Here is a 23070-nt window from a genome sequence, read left to right as displayed (position 1 = left end):
CACCAACTTACTTAAATGAGCATAGTTTGAAATCGTTTACTGAGAATAAATATTTAAAACAGTAATATTTTAACTAAATCTATCATCAATCATAAATCTATTACACGAAGGTTACAGGCAATTTCAATGCAATAGCACACTCTTCAGGGTTTTAAATAATCCGTATCTGTCTTGGCACATGAGAATTCAAAGATAGGATATGGTTTGTAAAAGATCATATAATGGCTTTTACTATACGGTATCAGCAATTTATCCTAAAGGAGCGGCCTCCAGCTAAAAACTCAGCTTTGAAAAATACAGAAAAGCAACAAACGTTTACATGCCCTCTTGGTGACCAGAGGCATGCTTTGTGCCCCTCATCATCTCTTTCGTGGTTCTGAGGCCCTTGGCGCTCAGTAGTTTAGTGTCTTATTCTCTGGAATAGGCCATTGAAGAAATACCAGGCCCAGAGAAGAAGGTCCTGCTGGGTGTCTGAAGAAAGTACAACCTTTTAGATGAAGCTTTCTGGGGAATTTGTTAGTGGTTTGGTCTGCTTCTGATAGGAAGGGAAATTTTATTTTTAAAGATTTTATTTATTTATTTGATAGAGATCACAAGTAGGAAGAGAGGCAGGCAGAGAGAGAGGAAGAAACAGGCTCCCTGCTGAGGAGTGAGCCTGATGTCGGGCTCGATCCCAGGACCCTGGAATCATGACCTGAGCCGAAGGCAGAGGCTTTAACTCACTCTCCCACCCAGGTGCCCAAGGGAAATTTTTTTAAAAAAATTTTATTTATTTATTTGGCAGACAGAGATCACAAGTAGGCAGAGAGCAGGCAGAGAGAGAAGTGGAAGCAGGCTCCCTGCTGAGCAGAGAGCTAGACGTGGAGCTCAATCCCAGGACCCTAGGATCATGACCTGAGATGAACGCAAAGGCCCAGTGAGCCAAACTCACTGAGCCACTCGGGTGCCCCAGGAAGGGAAATTTTTTTAAGAGTATTTTCTCTTTGAATCTATTTTGAGGTTTGTTTTGTGGTTCTTTCTGACTTCTCATGAAGATGGAATTACTTCTGAGTTTGGTTGTCAGGAACCGCATATCAAATCGATCTGTCTTGTTAGCAATAAATAAATAAATAATTAAATAAATAAATAAAAGCTCAAGTGTTGGTATAAAGCTATTATGCTTTTCAAAACCCCGAACTATAATTCATGTATCGTGGTCATTCTTTATCAGATCAAACAGGGAGAAGAGGCAGAAACGCAATTTCAGGTTAATATTTTTAAAAGAAGATTGACTTATGAACCTACTTTGTTATTCCCTTTCATTCAATTTCCCTGTACCTCCTTTTCTATGAATTGTAACGGTAAACCATCATTATTTTTATTGTTGGCACGTGAGAATTAGAGATCAATGCCCAAAGTGAAAGCACAAGGCAGGTTTATTAAAGCAACAGCACACTATCTAAGGGAGAGCAGGTGTATTCCATGAGGTGGAGCTGGCCCTTACTTTCTTTGGGATTGGATGAAGAATATTTTAATCAGCAGTGAAGATCAAAATGACAAAGTTCCAGGATCAGAGTAAACATATGGGATTAAAACATAAAAAATAAAATAAAAGGTTTTTTTGAAAGGACTTTTTTTTTTTTTAAAGGACTTTAAACAAAAGTCCTTTTTAAGAGACAGTTGGCTGTTTAAGCCAATAGTACAACTCACTGAGAAATCGCTGCATTATTTTTTGGGGTAGAAAGGACCTGGAATGTAGAAAGACCCATTCTACAGAGGAAAAAAATAGAATCACTAACAGGCCTCATGCCTTGCACAGCCAGTGGCTAGAATCCTTGCCTCATGAGACCCTGTGCTAGCAGGCTGCTAGAACCATCTCAACTATGTTAGTCTCTCTTGGAAGCCAACAAGTGTTTGCCCGGTTAAGAGCACGGTAACAATCAGTCATGTTATGTTATAATGATTGTCGATATCTTTAAAAGGCTTGTAAGTTCCTTTTTGAGTAACCCTCACCCCACCCTTAGAGAAATTTATCTGTGGTTCACCTCTTTGAAATACCTCATTGTTGTTCCACATTGACCATAGCCAAAAAAAAAAAAAAAAAAAAAAAAATCTTTTTATTAACAAAGTGTTCAGAAGGGGCGCCACTGTAAACAATGAGAGTTTTCGCTGCCAGTACAACTTGTTGCAGAAACAGCTGAAAGCAATCAGGTCAGACAGAGCCATGGGCTGGAGGGATTTTTAAATTACAAAAACCTAACCAAATCAAACCCAAACAAAAATCAAAACCAATGGCCAAGGGCACCTGGGTGGCTCAGTGGGTTAAGCCGCTGCCTTCGGCTCAGGTCATGATCTCTCGGTCCTGGGAACGAGTCCCGCATCGGGCTCTCTACTCAGCAGGGAGCCTGCTTCCCTCTCTCTCTCTCTCTGCCTGCCTCTTCATCTACTTGTGATTTCTCTCGGTCAAATAAATAAATAAAATCTTTAAAAAAAAAAAAAACCAATGGCCAAGATTTCATGTTTGCTACTAAAGCTATGACATTCTCCTCAGACATGCGTGTGACTTGATCAATATATTTATATATTTATATTTGAAGAAGAAGGAACTATTTGATGCAGCAAATCCACGTTGATTAAAAATACCAGATATGGGGCTCCTGGGTGGCTCAGTGGTTTAGGCCTCTGCCTTCTGCTCAGGTCATGATTTCAGGGTCCTGGGATGGAGCGCCACATCGGGCTCCCTCCTCAACGGGGAGCCTGCATCACCCCCCCCTTTGTCTTTCTCTCTACCTACTTGTGATCTGTCTGTCAAATGGGTAAATAAGATCTTTAAAAAAAGAATTACAGGAATTGAAATACATCGAGGGTATGGGAAGGAAAATGATTTCACCTGATCTGACTAGTAAGTGGTTGAAGCCTGAATTAAAGTGCTATAAAAAGAGTAAAGACCTTGGAACTATATGGGGAAAAAATCCCTAGAAAAACAGCAATAATAACTGGCTGCTCTTTATTGATCCAGATCCAGCGGTAGGCAAAGAAGAGCTGGTTTTAACCAGAGGATGATCTCCGTTTGTCTTCATGATCTGGCATTTCCTGCAAGCCAGGCATGGGGCTCTGCACTAGAGCTGCAAATGCTGGGGAGCCCTCACTGTCCCTTTTCTCTTCTCAGCGGGACAACGGGCATGTCCATGGTGCATTGAGACAGGCTTTACCACAGGGAGATAAAAGACTGCCAAGGGTAGGTTGGAGCTGGGAAAAGCCACTTAGGAACAGATTTTCAGGGGAGGTGATAGACAAGGGCAAAGCGAGGAATGAGGATGAGTGTGTCAAGTTTCAAAGTGCCAGGAGGCAGCACTGTGCATTCGGGAAACTACAGCAAGTTATTGACAACTGACAGCTGAACTCACAGCATCAACTGCAGATGGAGGCTGAGCCCCGGGGTTAACACTGGGGCTGAGATGGTTTGTATACTATGCCGAGGGGGTGAGGTACTACACTGTGGGGGCACAGGGAGCTACCGGAGGATTTCAAGTATCAGAATTGTAACCATAATAGAGTATTTAATTGCATCCTAGCTTTCATCAAGTGTAAGATGCACTATAGTTTATGTTCGACTAAGAAAGAGAAATGCTGTCAGTTAAACTAAGATATATCCTCAAGTGCAAGGTGAGTGCCACCTTAAGAGATATTATAATGGGGTGGGGGAGGACAAATCTTAGATCATGTAAGTAGTGGAACTAGAATAATTAAGAAAGGTCGAACACTTGGATCAACTTAAAAAGTGATTATTGCTTACCATGTGCCCCAAACTATATTAAGTCTTAGAACAAGAGACGTTCTCATCTTGATGCCCCGCAGCTGCTAGACCCAAGGTACAGAGGGCAGTAGCCAACAACCAGCAGGCCCCAAGTGCCATGTGCAGACTCTAAGAGCAACTGCCTTTGAGAGAGGAAACGGTTGAGAGTGGGCTTTCTGAGGTAGAGAATTACTAGCTAGGAAAGGAGGAAAATTGACACAGAATCGGAATTGATGCCCCAACATGACAGAGTTGGTGAAACTTCCCTTCTCAGAGATCTTGAGGCTCCTCAGAAATGTATTTTTCATTTTGGACGGAACATTCAGGATAAATATGATCTGTTCGAGTTCCTGGTTCTCTCATCAGGACTGTTTCCTAGGCTTTAGTGTCACAAGAAAAGGGTTTTGATAGTCCAGGGTAAATCCTGACAAAAGCAAAGCACGGTATCTATGAAAAACTAACCAGTCAGAAGAGAACAACAGATAAAATCCCAGGCCGACCTGTCCCTGCAGGATAGGTAAGGTACGTCCAGAAACACGGGTAGAGGGGAAGTGCCCATCTCCTGCTAGAAGAGCTAGAGAAGACCCCTTCCGGAGAGACCACCAGGAGAGGAGAGCTTTAGGTGCTGATGATGAAGAATATTTTAATCAAAAGAGAAGGTCAAAATGACAAAGTTCCAGATTCAGAGTAAACATATGGGATTAAAAAATAAAAAATAAAAAATAAAGATTTTTTTTTTTTTTTGAAATTGATGAAGTTCGAGATCCTAAGCCATGTTTGGTGGGGTGAGGTTCGGAGCTGACGACTAAAGAAAGAATTCTTAAGACATCTCTGGTGCTAAATGGTGGTTTATTAAAGCACGGGTACAGGACCCATGGGCAGGAAGAGCGCTGCCCTGGGCATGTGAGGAGTGGCTGGTTATATACACAGGAGTTGGGTAGGTGAGGACAAAGGGTTGTTCAGAAGGGCTATTGGGATAAAGAAGACTGTCAGGATAGGGAAGGCCTGGTTACTATCAAGCCAAGGCCACTTTCCCTCTAATGAGGCACTAACATAAAGACAATTGGGAGTCTCCTGGTGGAATGTTACATTCCTGCTATCAAACGTCCTTGTTAGTGAGATTTAGGTCTTAAAAGAAATTTAACTTTATTTACTTTTCCTTCTACCCGCATCTCCTTTAGTTTTTTTATGGAGGGGAGTGTGACCTTAGGGCTTGAGGAACTGAGTTATGTATTTTTGGAAATTGGGCTATTGATAAGGCAACTTCTTTGTTGTAAATCTCAAGGACATTTGTAAACCTGCCTTGCAGGACTGTGATCTCTGCAAGATAACCATTTGCTCTTCTTTTAGGGCAGTCAGGGGTGCCTGTGAAATGTCACACATATTACCAAGGGGAGTGGGTGGAGAAGGAGTGCAAGGAGCCAGCCCCTGCTCTGTTCTCAGCCAGCCTCCTGCTCCCTCATCAAAAGGACGTTTTTTTTAAAGGACTTTAAAGCAAAGTCCTTTTTAAGAGACAGTTGGCTGCTTAAACCAAAAGTACAACTTACTGAGAGAATCGCCACATTATTTATTGGGGTAGAAAGGACCTGGAATGTAGAAAGACCCATTCTGCAGAGGAAAAAAGAGAATCACTAAAAAGCCTCATGCCTTGCACAGCCAGTGCCTAGAATCCCTGCCTCATGAGACCCTGTGCTAGAAGGCCGCTAGAACCATCTCAACTATGTTAGTCTATCTTGGAAGCAAACAAGTGTTTGCCCAGTTAAGAGCACGGTAATAATCAGTCACGTTATGTTATAATGACTGTCGATAAATTTAAAAGCCTTGTCAAGTTCCTTTTTGAGTAACCCTTACCCCACACTTAGAGAAATTTATCTGTGGTTCACCTCTTTGAAATACCTCATTGTGGTTCCTCATTTACCATAGCCAAAAAAAAAAAAAAAAATCTTTTTATTAACAAAGTGTTCAGAAAGGGGCGCCACTGTAAACAATGAGAGTTTTCACTGCCAGGACAACTTTGTTGCAAAAACAGCTGAAAGCAATCAGGTCAGACAGAGCCAAGGGCTGGAGGGATTTTTAAAATTACAAAATCCAAACCAAATCAATCCAAAACAAAAATCATAACCAATGGCCAAGATTTCAAGATTGCTACTAAATGTATGACATTCTCCTAAGACATGCGTGTGACTTGATCAATATATTTATATATTTATATTTGAAGAAGAAGGAACTATTTGATGCAGCAAATCCACGTTGATTAAAAATTACCAGATATGGGGCTGCTGGGAGGCTCAGTGGTTTAGGCCTCTGACTTCGGCTCAGGTCATGATTTCAGGGTCCTGGGATGGAGCCCCACATCAGGCTCTCTGCACAGCGGGGAGCCTGCTTCCCCCTCTCTCTCTGCCTGCCTCTCTAGCTACTTGTGATCGGTCAAATGGGTAAATAAGATCTTTAAAAAAAGAATTACTAGGTGTGAAATACATCGAGGGTATGGGAAGGAAAATTATTTCACCTGATCAGACTAGGAAGTGGTAGAAGCCTGAATTAAAGTGCTATAAAAAGAGTAAAGACCTGGGAAATATATGGGGAAAAAATCCCTAGAAAAACAGCAATAATAACTGGCTGCTCTTTATTGATCCAGATCCTGCGGTAGGTAAAGAAGTGCTGGTTTTAGCCAGAGGATGATCTCCATTTGTCTTCATGATCTGGCATTTCCTGCACGCCAGGCATGGGGCTCTGCTCTAGAGCTGCAAATGCTGGGGGGACCTCACTGTCCCTTTTCTCTTCTCAGGGGAACAACGGGCATGTCCATGGTGCAGTGTGACAGCCTTTACCACAGGGAGATAAAGGGCTGCCAAATGTAGGTTGGAGCTGGGAAAAGCCACTTAGGAACAGATTTTCAGGGGAGGTGATAGACAAGGGAAAAGCAAAGAATGAGGATGAGAGTGTCAAGTTTCAAAGTGCCATGAGGCAGCACAGTGCATTCGGGAAACTACAGCAAGTTCATGACAACCGACTGCTGATCTGGCAGCATCACCTGGGAATGGAGGCTGAGCCCAGGGGTTAACACTGGGGCTGAGATGGTTTGCATACTATGCCAAGGAGGTGAGGTACTACACTGTGGGGGCACAGGGAGCTACCGGAGGAATTCAAATATCAGAATCGTAACCATAATAGAGTATTTAATTGCATCCTAGCTTTCATCAAGGGTAAGATGCACTATAGTTTATGTTTGACTAAGTAAGAGAAATGCTGTCAGTTAAACTAGGATATTTCCTCAAGGGCAAGGTGAGTACCACCTTAAGAGATATTAAAATGGGGGGGAGGACAAATCTTAGAACAAGTAAACAGTGGTACTAGAATAATTAAGAAAGGTAGAAAAATTGGATCAACAAAAAAATGATTATTGCTTACCATGTGCCCCAAACTATATTAAGTCTTAGAACAAGAGACGTTCTCATCTTGATGCCCGCAGCTGTTAGACCCAAGGTACAGAGGGCAGTAGCCAACGACCAGCAGGCCCCAAGTGCCATGTGCAGACTCTAAGAGCAACTGCCTTTGAGAGACGAAAAGGTTGAGCGTGGGATTTCTGAGGTAGAGAATTATTAGCTGGGAAAGGAGGAAAATTGACACAAAATCTGAATTGATGCCCCTACATGACAGAGTTGGTGAAACTTCCCTTCTCAGAGATCTTGAGGCTCCTCAGAAATGTATTTTTCATTTTGGATGGAACATTTAGGATAAATATGATCTGTTCGAGTTCCTGGTTCTCTCATCAGGACTGTTTCTTAGGCTTCAGTGGCACAAGAAAAGGGTTTTGATAGTCCAGAGTAAATCCTGACAAAAGCAAAGCACGGTATCTATGAAAAACAAACCACTCAGAAGAGAACAACAGATAAAAGGCCAGGCCGACTGACCCTGCAGGATAGGTAAGGTTGTTCTGGCAACAGGGGTATAGGGGTAGTGCCCATCTCCTGCTAGAAGAGCTAGAGAAGACCTCTTCCGGAGAGACCACCAGGAGAGGAGAGCAGTAGGTGCTGATGATGAAGAATATTTTAATCAGCAGAGAAGGTCTAAATGACAAAGTTCCAGGATCAGAGTAAACCTATGGGATTAAAAAATAAAAAATAAAAAAAAAAGATTTTTTTGAAAGGACTTTTTTTTTTTTTAAGGACTTTAAACAAATGTCCTTTTTAAGAGACAGTTGGCTGTTTAAACCAAAAGTACAACTCACTGAGAGAATCGCCGCATTATTTATTGGGGTAGAAATGACCAGGAATGTACATATACCCATTCTTCAGAGGAAAAAATAGAATCACTAACAGGCCTCATGCCTTGCGCATCCAATGGCTAGAATCCCTGCCTCATGAGACCATTTTAAAAGCTGTACTCATAATGGAACGGAAGGTGTTATTTCCCTATAATTTTATATATGTCATTAATTTGCTGCAAAGCCCAATAGCACTGGGAGCAGAAACTGGGACCAAAGAGTGAGCACCCTGTTTGACAGGAGGGACCAGCCACCTCTTCTTCAGATGCAGGGGGAGCCTTGGAGTGCTGACTCCTCCCTTCTTCCTTTCCCCTTTCCTCCCTCCCTCCTTCTTCCCTTCCCCTCTGTCCTTCCCTGGTGGTGCCCTTTCCCGATGCCCACTTCATCCCTTTTCTTTTCTTACATGCCTGCCTTCTAGAGTTTCTTCTCTCCTCCCAATTACTTCCCTTCATCTGAATCTCCTCTTTGGTCCCTTTCTCCCTGCTCTCTGCTCCTCCTCCCCTTTCTTGGCCCTTGTTCAGCTCCATCCAGACTGCAGGCAGAGCTGGACTATCATGCTCACTCGCTAGCTCAGCCACCCTCCAGAAAAGTCACTCTTCGGTGGCCACCTTCCTGATCCCCTGGTCCTTTCTCAACTTATTCAGCTATTGCTCTGAAGTCTGAGGAGGACAGAGTGGGGCTGCCGCAGAATCAGGCCAGAGGAGAAACCAAACCATGTGTCCACACTGTCCCCCAGTACTGCTGCTCTGAGAACTTTCAGAGTCCTCAACAGGGTTAGGATTTAGGGGCTTCTTCAGAACCGGGAGTGAAAACAGCCATAGGTCAAAAGAAAAGCTATGGCCCCCACACAAAAATAATAATCACAAATGAAAACTAAGTGAGCTCTGAAGTCCCAAAGTCAAAAAATTGCCTTGAATCTGTCACTAGAAAGCACCCAAGGCCTCACTCTCTGGGTTCTGCGTGCCCTGGGAATGGCAGGAGGCTTTGACCCCCTTCCCTCTTCATCCACTCCCAAAGAACATCCTCTGAGGTGTTCTTCAAACTTCCTCTGAGAAACTGTCTCTGGGAACTGTAGGCCCTCGGCTGCTGGGACGAATGAGGGTGATGTCAGGACCTGATGGGCAGCTTTACCAGGAGACTGTGGCTTCTGGATGCTGTCCTCAGGTCCCATGGTCTGGCTGAGATCTAGGTCTTTCAGTGGAGGCAGACAGATGATATTTCAGATTTTTAGTTGATTCTGGGATGATTAGTGCTTTGGAGGGCATTGGGTGAAGGTATTTTGCACACGGGAAGGACACGAATTTGGGGAGCCAGAGAGTGGACTGTTAAGAGCTGACCTTGCATTTTCCCCAGAAACCTTGCTGCTGTCTTTACTCTGGTACCACAGAACGTGACCTTATTTGGAACTAGAGTCCTTACAGATGCAATCACATTACAGTGAGGTCGTTAGAGTGGGCCCTAATCTCCTGTAACTGACCTCCTTATGTAAAGGGAAAATCTGGACAGAGAGATGCCCCTACTGTCAGTGGTGGGCAGTGCATGAACTTCTAGAACCCTGACAGTAGTGGAAAACAGACTCAAGTAAATGGGAGCTCTAGTGGAATTTCAGATGAAGATGCTGTGGACTTCAGCTTCCCAGGTCATAGTGACGTTAGGATTTCAAATTCAAGTCAGAGATGAAAGAAACATCTGGACTCCATCCTCAGGTACATGCAGTATTCTGAACTGAGGCTAGAACCAGAGACCATTCTAATGAAAGGCCTCCACAGGTGGGCTCTCACAGGTGGGCTCCGACTTAGTTTCCTGTATATTCATTCATGAAATCGCTCTGCGGGTCAACATGCAGAACAAAGCCATTTAATAAAAGTGACAATGAGGTGAGGAAAGGGACGCCAGAAGGCATGTGAATGTGGAGAGAGGAAGAGCCAGGGTGGAAAAAGGGAGAATCCCTCCCTGTGCTCCTTGCTGCCAGGGAGGTCTGAGGGACTACTTTCCACCTGGGATCCCAAGTCCAGAACAAAAGTGGCGGGTCCAAAGCTCGGGATGAGGGAAGGGGGTCCTCGGCACACGCGCGTGGGGGTGCCAAACGATGGGGGCTATTGCACTCGCTTGCGGGGGCAGGGCACCTCGCCAGGCTCGGTCCCGGCCCGACCCCGTGGGGTCCAGGGTGCGGCGTGTCGTCCGGGGTGGTCCCGCTGCCCCGGGGTTCGGGGGAGGCTGGGTCCCGACACCCCCGCGAACTCGCGGGCCGCGCTTTCTGCTCCAGTGAGGGCGCGGCGCAGTGTCACTTTACCTGCTCGCAGAGGGTCGTCCAGAGAAGCCATGGGGCGGGGCGGGGCAGCGGGCCACGGGAGCGGGACAGCCGGGCCTCAGGGGCTGGGCTGGAGCGCGGGAGTGCAGGGGCGGCGAGGAAGGTGGTCCTGAGTCCTGACTGGGCCGCAGCACAGCACGGCGGCACTGCGCGCCCCTCCTCTGCCAGCCCCTCCACCTCCTCTCAGAGTCTCCACCGCGTCCTCCAAGAGCTCACTTCCCGCTTCGGCAATTAGCAAAGCCCCTTCTCCGGGCCGCCCACGCCCCCGCCCCCGCCCCCCTTCCCCTCCGCCTTGAGGCGAAGCCCCGGGGGCCTGCGAGCGTGGCCAGCGCCAGCGCTGGGCAGCCTCCTAGCCTGGCTCCCCGAGCGGGGGTCCGAGTGCTGCCTGGCTGGGAAAAGATCATCAGCCCTAAACCCCGCTGCACTCTCGGGTCATTTCTCTGGCTTCCTGATTGTGCCCAAAGCCGGGAACCAGATTCCCCAGCACAGGCCTGGGCTGAGATGCCTGCCCGCGATCTCTTTGAGCAGTCTCCTAGTCTCCAGGCAGGGTCCGGCATTGCATGATGGCATGCGCGAATCACTTCCACCCGGATGTTTGGGTTTTTTGTTTGTTTTTTGGTTATTGGTTATTACATGACCTCCATGGTAGGTGCTCCACAAAGGGAGTGAAAAGAGGATGCCTGATACATACGCATATGGCCATTCTAGAAAAAGAGCTTGGGGTTCTCGCGGAAGCGTGGCATTGGTCCTTGCACTATGTTTTAATAGAAATGGGATTATGCACCAACTTACTTAAATGAGCATAGTTTGAAATCGTTTACTGAGAATAAATATTTAAAACAGTTATATTTTAACTAAATCTATCATCAATCATAAATCTATTACACGAAGGTTACAGGCAATTTAAATGCAATAGCACTCTCTTCAGGGTTTTAAATAATCCGTGTCTGTCTTGGCACATGAGATTGCAAAGATAGGAAATGGTTTGTAAAAGATCATATAATAGCTTTTACTATACGGTATCAGCAATTTATCCTAAAGGAGCTGCCACCAGCTAAAAACTCAGCTTTGAAAAATGCAGAAAAGCAACAAACTTTTACATACCCTCTTGGTGACCAGAGGCATGCTTTGTGCCCCTCATCATGTCTTTCGTGGTTCTGAGGCCCTTGGCGCTCAGTAGTTTAGTGTCTTATTCTCTGGAATAGGCCATTGAAGAAATACCAGGCACAGAGAAGAAGGTCCTGCTGGGTGTCTGAAGAAAGTACAACCTTTTAGATGAAGCTTTCTGGGGAATTTGTTAGTGGTTTGGTCTGCTTCTGATAGGAAGGGAAATTTTATTTTTAAAGATTTTATTTATTTATTTATTTGATAGAGATCACAAGTAGGAAGAGAGGCAGGCAGAGAGAGAGGAAGAAACAGGCTCCCTGCTGAGGAGTGAGCCTGATGGGGGGGCTCGTTGCCAGGACCCTGGAATCATGACCTGAGCCGAAGGCAGAGGCTTTAACTCACTCTGCCACCCAGGTGCCCAAGGGAAATTTTTTTAAAAGATTTTATTTATTTATTTGGCAGACAGAGATCACAAGTAGGCAGAGAGCAGGCAGAGAGAGAAGTGGAAGCAGGCTCCCTGCTGAGCAGAGAGCCAGACATGGGGCTCAATCCCAGGACCCTAGGATCATGACCTGAGCCGAACGCAAAGGCCCAGTGAGCCAAACTCACTGAGCTACTCGAGTGCCCCAGGAAGGGAAATTTTTTTAAGAGTATTTTCTCTTTGAATCTATTTTGAGGTTTGGTTTGTGGTTCTTTCTGACTTCTCATGAAGATGGAATTACTTCTGAGGTTGGTTGTCAGGAACCGCATATCAAATCGAGCTATCTTTTTAGCAATAAATAAATAATTAAATAAATAAATAAAAGCTCAAGTGTTGGTATAAAGCTATTATGCTTTTCAAAATCCCAAACTATAATTCATGTATCGTGGTCATTCTTTATCATATCAAACAGGAGAGAGGTGGCAGAAACGCACTTTCAGGTTAATTTTTTTACAAGGAAGATTGACTTATGAACCTACTTTGTTATTCCCTTTCATTCAATTTCCCTGTACCTCCTTTTCTATGAATTGTAATGGTAAACCATCATTATTTTTATTGTTGGCCCGTGAGAATTAGTGATCAATGCCCAAGTGAAAGCAGAAGGCAGGTTTATTAAAGCAACAGCACACTATCTAAGGGAGAGCAGGTGGTATTCCATGAGGTGGAGCTGGCCCTTACTTTGTTTTGGGATTGGATATTTCTTGGTCTTTTTGAAGTGGGAGGACCTTCAACATGCAGTGGATTGATCTCTAATGGAGGCTGCTTCCAATCATTTGGGGGACTCCTACCACATGTTGGGAAAAGGAGTTGTTGTCATTTTTATTTTATTTTTATCAGGGTTCCAAAATTCACTGTTTATGCACCACACCCAGTGCTCCATGCAATATGTGCCCTCCATAACTCCCATTAACAGGCTTACCCAACCCTCTGCCCCCTCCCCTCAAAACTCTCCGTTTGTTTCTCAGAGTCTCTCATGGTTTGTCTCCCCCTCCAATTTCCCCCCACTCACTTCTCCTCTTGATCACCCAGTGTCTTCTGTGTTATGCTTTATGCTCCACAATTAAGTGAAACCATATGAAAATTGACAATCTCTGCTTGAATTATTCCACTCAGGATTATCTCCTCCAGTCCCATTCATGTTGATACAAAAGTTGGGTATCCTTCCTTTCAGAAGGAAGCATAATACTCCATTGTAAAAATGGATCATATCTTCTTTATCCGTTCATCCATTGAAGTTCATCTCGGTTCTTTCCAATGTTTAATGACTGTGGCCATTGCTGCTATAAACATTAGGGTACAGATGTCCCTTCTTTTCCCTGAAAGACCCGCGGATCCCCTTACCCAAGATTCCAACACTGCCACTGGATGCAATCAGCAAGAGGTTCTTTATTGTTACGCAGGCGCCTGCTGGTGGTCAGCGCGCTCCTGCCGTTGGTCAGTAGCTCCTGCTAGCTGAACACACCAGGCTGGGGTGGTGCAGGATTTTTATGGACAAACAAGTTTCGGGAGGGGCTGAGCTGACTAATTGATAGTTTGAACAGGCATACTTGGCGTCAGTGGAGTGGATCAGGGGACCCACGTGCGAAAGCAGACAAAGCAATCTTACAGAAGCAGAACTGGCCGGTTAGCCCACGCATTAGAATGAAAGCACTATCAGGATATTGAAGGCCTGGTTACTATCAAGCCAAGGCCATTTTCCCTTTAATGAGGTCCTAACATAAAGACAATTGGGAGTCTCTCCTGGTGAAATGTTACATTCCTGCTATCAAACGTAAGGTAACTTCTTTGTTGTAAATCTCAAGGACATTTGCAAACCAAGGGAGACTCCTACCCTGCAGGACTGTGATTTCTGCAAGTTAACTATTTATAATGCTACACATATGGAGGGGAGCGGGTGAAGGGGGGGGTGCAAGGCGCCAGCTTTTGCTTTGTCCTCAGCCAGCCTCTTGCTCCTTAGAGTTGAGGGTTTAAGCAATTTTTCATTTCTTAGCAAAGCATTAGAAGCATTATTATACAGAAGCCAGAAACAGCTGGGTTAAACACAGATTTTCGCTATTCGTTATCCTGTTATGCTGCTTGCTGACTCCCTTATCTATCGTCAGCTAGCTACAGTTTCTCAGTTAGCATAAGCTGGTTATAAAAAGAATGTTAAAACTTATAGGCTATAGTATAATTCTGACCTGGGGTCCTTCACACTGCATCTGTATCTTAGGGGTAAATACTCAGTAGTGCAATTGCAGGGTCATAGGGTAGCTCTAATTTTAATTTCTTAAGGAGTCTCCACACTGTATCCCAAAGTAGCTGCACCAACTGGCATTCTCACCAATAGTGTAAGAGGGTTCCCCATTCTCCACATCCTCTCCAACACTTGTTGTTTATTGCCTTCTTAATTTTGGCCATTATAACTGTGTAAGGTGGTATCCCAATGTGCTTTTGATTTGAATCTCCCTGATGGCTAATGATTATGAACATTTTCTCATGCATCTGTTTGCCATTTGTTTGTCTTCTTTGGAGAAGTGTCTGTTCATGTCTTCTGCCCATTTTTTGACATGATTATCTGTTTTGTGTGTGTTGAGTTTGAGGAGTTCTTTATAGATCTTGGATATCAGCCCTTTATCTGTAATGTCATTTGTGAAAATCTTCTCCCATTCCGTGGGTTGTCTCTTCATTTTGTTGACGGTTTCATTTGCTGTGCAGAAACTTTTGATCTTGATGAAGTTCCAAAAGTTCATTTTTGCTTTTGTTTCCTTTGTCTTTGGGGACATGTCTTGAAAGAATTTGCTGTGGCCAGTGTCCAAGACGTTACTGCCTATGTTCTCCTCTAGGATTTTGATAGATTCCTGCCTCATGTTGAGGTCGTTTGTCCATTTCGAATTTATCTTTATGTATGGGATAAGAGAATGGTTGAGTGTCATTCTTCCATACATAGCTGTCCAATTTTTCCGGCACCATTGATTGAAGAGGCTGTCTTTTTTCCACTGTGTAATTTTCTCTGCTTTGACAAAGATTTTTTGACCATAGAGTTGATGGTCCATATCTGGGCACTCTACTCTAATCCACTGGTCTACAAGTCTTGTTAACCCACTGAGCCACCCAGGTGCCCCTTTTAAGCTATTATTTAAAGTAGAGTCATTCTTTTTTTTTAAGAATTTATTTATTATTTATTTGACAGAGAGAGATCACAAGTGGACGGAGGACAGGCAGAGGGTTAGGGTTAGACGTCGTTGGGGTCAGGGTTAGCATAAGGCTTAGGGTAGGGGTCAGGGTTAGGATTAGGTTCATGGTTAGGTTTAGGGTCAGGCTCACAGTAGGGTCACGGTTAGCGTTACTGTCAGAGTCAGGGTCAGGGTCAGTGTTAGGGTGACGGTTAGGTTTAGGGTCAGGTTCAGGGTCATGCTCAGGTTTAGGGTCAGGTTCAAGTTTTGGTTTTGGGGCAAGGTTCATGTCAGGGTCAGGGTTAGGTTTGGGACAGGTTTAGTGTCAGGGTTAGGGTTAGGTCAGCTTTATGTTTAGGTTCTGCTTTATGAGTAGGTTCAAGATCAGGGTTAGAATTAGGGTTACGATTCTGTTCAGAATCACGGATTGGGTCAGAGTTAGGTTTACAGACAGGGTTAGGGTCAGTGTTAAGGTCATGGCCAGGGTCAGGTTTAAGGTTAAGGTCTGACATAGGCAAAGTTCAGAGTTAGGGTTATGATCAGGGTCAGGGACAGGGTCAGGTTTATTGTTAAAGTGGGGTTATGGTTAGGTTTAGAGATAGGTTGAGGGTTAGGGTTAGACCGGGTTAGGGTCAGTGTCAGGGATAATGTTAGGGGTTAGTTTTAGGGTTAGGTTCAGCGTTAGGTTTCGGGTCGGGGCCCGTGTTAGTGTCAGGGTCAGGGTTACGTTTAGGGTTAGAGTTAGGGTCAGGCTCCCATTCAGTGTCAGGGTTAGTGTTAGGGTCAGGGTCAGTGTCACTGTTAGGGTCAGGGTAAGGTTTATGGTCTTTGGCTGGGTCAGGGTCAGGGTGAAGACTAGGGCCAGTGACAGCTTTACGGTCAAAATCAGATATTGGTTTAAAGTCCACATTCGGGTCAGGGACAGGGTTATTTAGTGGTAAGTGTTAGAATCATCGTTAGGTTTAGGGTCAGGGCCAGAGTCAGTTTTAGGGTCAGGGTCTGATATAGGCAAAGTTCAGGGGTATGGTTATGATCATAGTCAGGTATAGGGTCAGGGTTATTGTTAATGTTTAGGGTTAGTTCTACGTTTTGCGTTAGGTTGACGGTTAGGGTTAGAACTTGTTAGGGTCAGGGTCCGTCGTAGGGTTAGAGGTTAGTTTTAGGGTTAGGTTCAGAGATAGGATTCGGGGGAGGGCCCATGTTAGTGTCAGGGTCAGGGTTACACTTAGGGTCAGAGTTAGGTTCAGTTTCACAGTCAGGGTCAGGTTTAGTGCTCAGTTGATTGTCGGGGTCACTGTAAGGGTCAGGTTAGGTTATCGTCATGGTCTGGGTCAGGGTCAGGGTGAAGTTTAGCACCAGTGTCCTTTTTAGGGTCAGGTTCAGGTATTGGTTTAAAGTCCACATTTGGGTCAGGGACAGGGCTATGTAGTGGTTAGAGTTAGTGTCAAGGTTAGGATTAGGTTCAGAGTCAGGGTCAGGTAAAGGTCAAGGCCAGGGTCAGGTTGAGGGTCAGGCTTTGGTATAGGGTCAATGTTCGGTTCAGTGTCACAGTTGGTTTTGGCGGTAGGTTTTGGAATTGGGGTTTGGGTTAGAGTTAGAAGTAGGGTTATGGTTAGGGTTAGGGCTCGGTTAGACATCGTAAGATCAGGGTTAGGGTTTGGTTTAGGGTAGGGGTTAGTGTTAGGTTCAGGGTCAGCTTGAGGTGTAGGTTCAGGGTCCTTATTAGGGTCATGGTTCGAATTACCATTAGGTTTAGGGTTAGGGTCAAGCACACTGTCACGGTCAGGGGTAGGGTTAGGGTACTGGTTAGGTCAGCGTCAGGGTTATGATTACGGTCAGGGTCAGGGTCCTGGTTAGGTTTGAGTCATGGTTACGGTAATATCAGAGTTTGTGTTAGGTTCAGGGTCCATATCAGGGTCAGTGTCAGGCTTAGGTTTAGGTTTAGGGTTCAGGTCAGGATCACAGTCAGGGTCAGGTTCGGGGTCAGGGTCAGGGCTTGGGTTAGGTTTTGGGGCATTAGCACAGTCAGTGTCAGGGTCAGGGTCAGGGTTAGTGGTTTCTGTTAGGGTTCGCCCCCTCCTGGGTCATGGACCCATCCGTTCATGATCTCAGGATAAACCCTGGGCAGAAGGGTGTAGACCCTACACCCGATCTCACTTAACCAGCCTTAAACTGGGGTGTGAACATGACTTGCCCACCAGATATCTAAACCCTCATCAGCCTGATCCTGCTTGGGGCATCGCCACCCATGATGGCATGGTAAGGTGCTCTTTACACACAGACACACAGACTCCCAGAGGTACTCGCACACACACACACACACACAGACAGGGAGGAGACCTAGGGCTACACAATTGGATAAGATGTGTGGGACTCTCTGACTCTGAGCCCCCCGGTTTCACCTTTTAATTTTATTAGCCAAAGGGCCTGCGGCCCTGGGGAAACCTGATATGACCTGCCAGGGAGGGGACATGTCTGGCGGGCGAGCTCTCATTTCCCTGCATCCTCTCGGCTTTAGTACAGCAGAGAACATGTCGCTTCTTTTAGGATGTGCCTAGAAATGAGCTGGGCATGGCGGTTTTCTCTGTAATGGGGTGCCTGGATACGTGGGTTCCAATTCAGTTGGGCTCTGTCGTCAAGGAAGTGAGGTCACCAGTGCCTGGGGGCTCCTTACCGAACTTCCTGCTCCACCAGAGCTTCCTGAGCCTCCGGTCCCCAAGCTGCTCAAGGCTCACACCCCACTCAATGCAGTGCCCATCCAGTGACCCTCATACAGCCTCCCCCCAGCCCCTGGGAGGCCTTGGTGCAGCTGTTTTCCCTGCTGGAGGGAACAGAGCTGGGTTTAGACCAGCTTAGTGTTAGGATTAGGGTTAAGAATGACTTAGGGTCAGGGTTAGGGTTAGACGTTTTTGGGGTCAGGGTTAGCATAAGGTTTAGGGTGGGGTCAGGGTTAGGGTTAGTTTCATGGTTAGGTTTAGGGTCAGGATCACAGTAGGTTCAGGGATAGCGTTACGGTCAGAGTCAGGCTAAGGGTCAGTGTTAGGCTGATGGTTAGGTTTAGGGTTAGGTTGAGTGTCATGGTCAGTTTTAGGATCAGGTTCAAGGTTTGGTTTGGGGGCTAGGTCATGTTAGGTCAGGGTTAGGTTTGGGACAGGTTTAGTGTAAGGGTTAGGTCAGGGTAAGTGTTAGATTCATGGTTATGGTAAGTTCAGCTTTATATTTAGGTTCTGTTTTATGAGTAGGTTCAGGATCAGAGTTAGCTTTAGGGTTACTAATATGTGCAGGATCACGGATTGGGTCAGAGTTAGGTTTGGAGTCAGGATTAGGGTCAGTATTAAGGTCAAGGCCAGGGTCAGTTTTAAGGTTATGTTCTGACGTAGGCAAATTTCAGAGTTTGGGTTATGATCAGGTTCAGGGAGAGGGTCAGGATAATTGTTAAAGTGGGGTTAGGGTTAGGGTTAGAGGTAGGTTGACGGTTAGGTTTAGACCGGGTTAGGGTCAGTGTCAGGGATAATGTTAGGGGTTAGTTTTAGGGTTAGGTTCAGCGTTAGGTTTCGGGTCAGGGCCAGTGTTAGTGTCAGGGTCAGGGTTACGTTTAGGGTTAGGGATAGGTTCAGGCTCCCATTCAGTGTCAGGGTTAGTGTTAGGGTCAGGGTTAGATCAGCATCAGGGTTAGGTTTAGGGTCAGGGTCTGGGTCATGGTTAGGTATTAGTCATATTTACGGTAATGTCAGATTTAGGTTTAGGTTCAGGGTCCACATCAGGGTCCTTGCCAGGCTTAGGTTTTGTTTTGGGTTCAGGTAAGGATCACAGTCAGGGTCAGGGTCAGAGTCAGGGTCAGGGCTTGGGTTAGGGTTTGGACAGGCTCACAGTCAGTGTCAAGGTCAGAGTTAGTGGTTACTGTTAGGGTAGCCCTGCTCCTGAGTCATGGACCCATCCATTCAGGGTCTCAGGATAAACTCTGGACAGAAGGGTGTAGACCCTACAACCGATCCCACTTAAGCAGCCTTAATCTGGGGTGTGAACATGACTTAACCCACCAGACATCTAACCCCTCATCAGCTCATACTGCTTGGGGCATCTCCACCCACGATGGCATGACCAGGACCTCTTTACACACAGACACACAGACACCCAGAGGCACACACACAGACACACACACACACACACACACACACACACGCAGAGACAGGGAGGAGACCTAGGGCTACACACATAGATCAGAAGGTGTGGGACTCTCTGACTCTGAGCCCACTGGTGTCACCTTTTGATTTTATTAGCCAAAGGGCCTGCGTCGTTGGGGATAACTGATATGACGTGCCAGGGAGGGGACGTGACTGACGGGCGAGCTCTCTTCTCCCTGTATCCTCTGGGCTTCAGTACAGTAGAAGAACATGTCGCTTCCTTTAGGATGTGCCTAGAAATGATCTGCACAGGGGGATTTCTCTGTTATGGGGTGCCGTGATACATGGGTTCCAATTGCATTGGTCTCTGTCTTCAAGGAAGTGAGGTTCACCACTGCCTGGGGGCTCCTTACCGAACTTCCTGCTGCACCAGAGCTCCCTGATCCGCCGGTCCCCAAGCTGCTCAAGGCTCACACTCCACTCAATGCAGTGCCAATCCAGTGACCCGTATACAGCCTCCTCCCAGACCCTAGGAAGCCTGGGTGCAGCTGTTGTCCCCGCTGGAGGGAACAGAGCTGGGTTTAGACCAGCTTAGTGTTAGGCTTAGGTCCAAGAAAGAGGTAGGCTCAGGGTTAGGGTTAGACGACTTTGGGGTCAGGGTTAGCGTAAGGCTTAGGGTAGGGGTCAGGGTTAGGGTTAGGTTCATGGTTAGGTTTAGGGTCAGGATCACAGTAGGGTCAGGGTTAGCGTTACGGTCACAGTCAGGGTCAGGTTCAGTGTTAGGCTGATGGTTAGGTTTAGGTCCAGGCAGGGTCATGGTCAGATTTAGGGTCAGGTTCAAGTTTTGGTGTGGGGGCAAGGTTCATGTCAGGGTCAGGGTTAGGTTTGGGACAGGTTTAGTGTCAGGGTTAGGGTCAGGGTCAGGGTTAGGTTCATGGTTATGGTAAGGTCAGCTTTATGTTTAGGTTCTGTTTCATGAGTAGGTTCAGGATTAGGTTTAGCTTTACGGTTATGATTCTGTTTAGGATCACGGATTGGGTCAGAGTTAGGTTTACAGTCAGAGTTAGGGTCCGTGTTAAGGTCAAGGCCAGGGTCAGGTTTAAGGTTCAGTTCTGACATAGGCAAAGTTCAGAGTTAAGGTTATGATCAGGGTCAGGGAGAGGGTCAGGATAATTGTTAAAGTGGGGTAAGGGTTAGGGTTAGAGGTAGGTTGCGGGTTAGGGTTAGATCGGGGTAGGGTCAATGTCAGGGATAATGTTAGGGGTTAGTTTTAGGGTTAGGTTCAGCATTAGGTTTCGGGTCAGGGCCAGTGTTAGTGTCAGGGTCAGGGTTACGTTTAGGGTTAGGGATAGGTTCAGGCTCCCATTCAGTGTCAGGGTTAGTGTTAGGTTCAGGGTCAGGGTCACTGTTAGGGTCAGGGTTAGGTTTTTGGTCTTTGCCTTGATCGGGTTCAGGGTGAAGTCTAGGGCCAGTGTCATGTTTACGGTCAGGATCAGGTATTGGTTTAAAGTCCACATTCGGGTCAGCGACAAGGTTATGTAGTGGTCATTGTTATGGCCATGGTCAGGTTTAGGGTCAGGGTCTGGTATAGGCAAAGTTCAGGGTTAGGGTTATGATCATAGGTATAGGGTCAGGGTTATTGTTAATGTTTAGGGTTAGTTCTACGTTTAGCATTAGGTTGACGGTTAGGGTTAGAACTTGTTAGGGTCAGGGTCCGTGTTAGGGTTAGAAGTTAGTGTTAGGGTTAGGTTCAGAGATAGGATTCGGGGCAGGGCACATGTTAGTGTCAGGGTCAGGGTTACATTTAGGGTCAGAGTTAGGTTCAGTTTCACAGTCAGGGTCAGGTTTAGTTTTCAGTTGATTGTCGAGGTCACTGTAAGTGTCAGGGTTAGGTAATCGTCATGGTCTGGGTCAGGGTTAGGGTGAAGTTTAGCACCAGTGTCCTTTTTAGGTTCAGGTTCAGGTATTGGTTTAAAGTCCACATTCGGGTCAGGGACAGGGCTATGCAGTGGTCAGAGTTAGTGTCAAGGTTAGGATTAGGTTCAGAGTCAGGGTCAGGTAAAGGTCAGGGCCAGGGTCAGGGTGAGGGTCAGGTTTTGGTATAGGGTCAATGTTCGGTTCAGTGTCACAGTTAGGTTTTGGCGGTAGGGTTTGGGATTGGGGTTTGGGTTAGAGTTAGAAGTAGGGTTATGGTTAGGGTTAGGGCTGGGTTAGACAGCATAAGATCAGGTCAGGGTTAGTGGTTACTGTTAGGGTTAGCCCCCTCCTGGGTCATGGACCCATCCGTTCAGGGTCTAGGATAAACCCTGGGCAGAAGGGTGTATACCCTACACCCAATCCCACTTAACCACCTTCAACTGGGGTGTGACCATGACTTGCCCACCAGATATCTAAACCCTCATCAGCCTGATCCTGCTTGGGGCATCTCCACCCACAATGGCATGGCAAGGTCCTCTTTACACACAGACACACAGACACCCAGAGGCACTCGCACACACACACACAACACACAGGTAGGGATGAGACATAGGGCTACACAATTGGATAAGATGTGTTGGACTCTCTGACTCTGAGCTCCCTGGAGTCACCTTTGAAGTTTATTAGCCAAAGGTGCTGCGGCGTTGGGGAAACCTGATATGACTTGCCAGGGAGGGGACGTGTCTGGCGGGCGAGCTCTCTTTTCCCTGCATCCTCGGCTTTAGTACAGCAGAGAACATGTTGCTTCCTTTAGGATGTGCCTAGAAATGAGCTGGGCATGGCGGTTTTCTCTGTAATGGGGTTAGGAATGACTTAGGGTCAGGGTTAGGGTTAGACGTCCTTGGGGTCAGGGTTAGCGTAAGGTTTAGGCAGGGGTCAGGGTTAGGGTTAGGTTCATGGTTAGGTTTAGGGTCAGGATCACAGTAGGTTCAGGGTTAGCATTACGGTCAGAGTCAGGCTCAGGGTCAGTGTTAGGCTTATGGTTAGGTTTAGGGTCAGGTTCAGGGTCATGGTCAGTTTTAGGGTCAGGTTCAAGTTTTGGTTTGGGGGCAAGGTCATGTCAGGTCAGGGTTAGGTTTGGGACAGGTTTAGTGTCAGGGTTAGGGTCAGGGTAAGTGTTAGGTTCATGGTTATGGTAAGGTCAGCTTTATATTTAGGTTCTGTTTTATGAGTAGGTTCAGGATCAGAGTTAGCTTTAGGGTTACTAATATGTTCAGGATCACGGATTGGGTCAGATTTAGGTTTGCAGTCAGGATTAGGGTCAGTATTAAGGTCAAGGCCAGGGTCAGTTTTAAGGTTAAGTTCTGACGTAGGCAAAGTTCAGAGTTTGGGTTATGATCAGGGTCAGGGAGAGGGTCAGGATAATTGTTAAAGTGGGGTTAGGGTTAGGGTTAGAGGTAGGTTGAGGGTTAGGATTAGACCGGGTTAGGGTCAGTGTCAGGGATAATGTTAGGGGTTAGTTTTAGGGTTAGGTTCAGCGTTACGTTTCGGGTTAGGGCCCGTGTTAGTGTCAGGGTCAGGGTTACGTTTAGGGTTAGAGTTAGGTTCAGGCTCCCATTCAGTGTCAGGGTTAGTGTTAGGGTCAGGGTTAGATCAGCATCAGAGTTAGGATTAGGGTCAGGGTCTGGGTCATGGTTAGGTAGTAGTCATATTTACGGTAATGTCAGAGTTAGGTTTAGGTTCAGGGTTCACATCAGGGTCCTTGCCAGGCTTAGGTTTTTTTTTGGGTTCAGGTAAGGATCTCAGTCATGGTCAGGGTCAGAGTCAGGGTCAGGGCTTGGGTTAGGGTTTGGGGCAGGCTCACAGTCAGTGTCAGTGTCAGGGTTAGTGGTTACTGTTAGGGTTAGCCCTGCTCCTGACTCATGGACCCATC

This window comes from Mustela lutreola, chromosome 4 (genome assembly GCF_030435805.1).
Source record: "Mustela lutreola isolate mMusLut2 chromosome 4, mMusLut2.pri, whole genome shotgun sequence".
Classification (NCBI taxonomy): Eukaryota; Metazoa; Chordata; class Mammalia; order Carnivora; family Mustelidae; genus Mustela; species Mustela lutreola.
The sequence above is the reverse complement of the archived record's forward strand: the minus strand, read 5'-3'. Positions refer to the sequence as shown.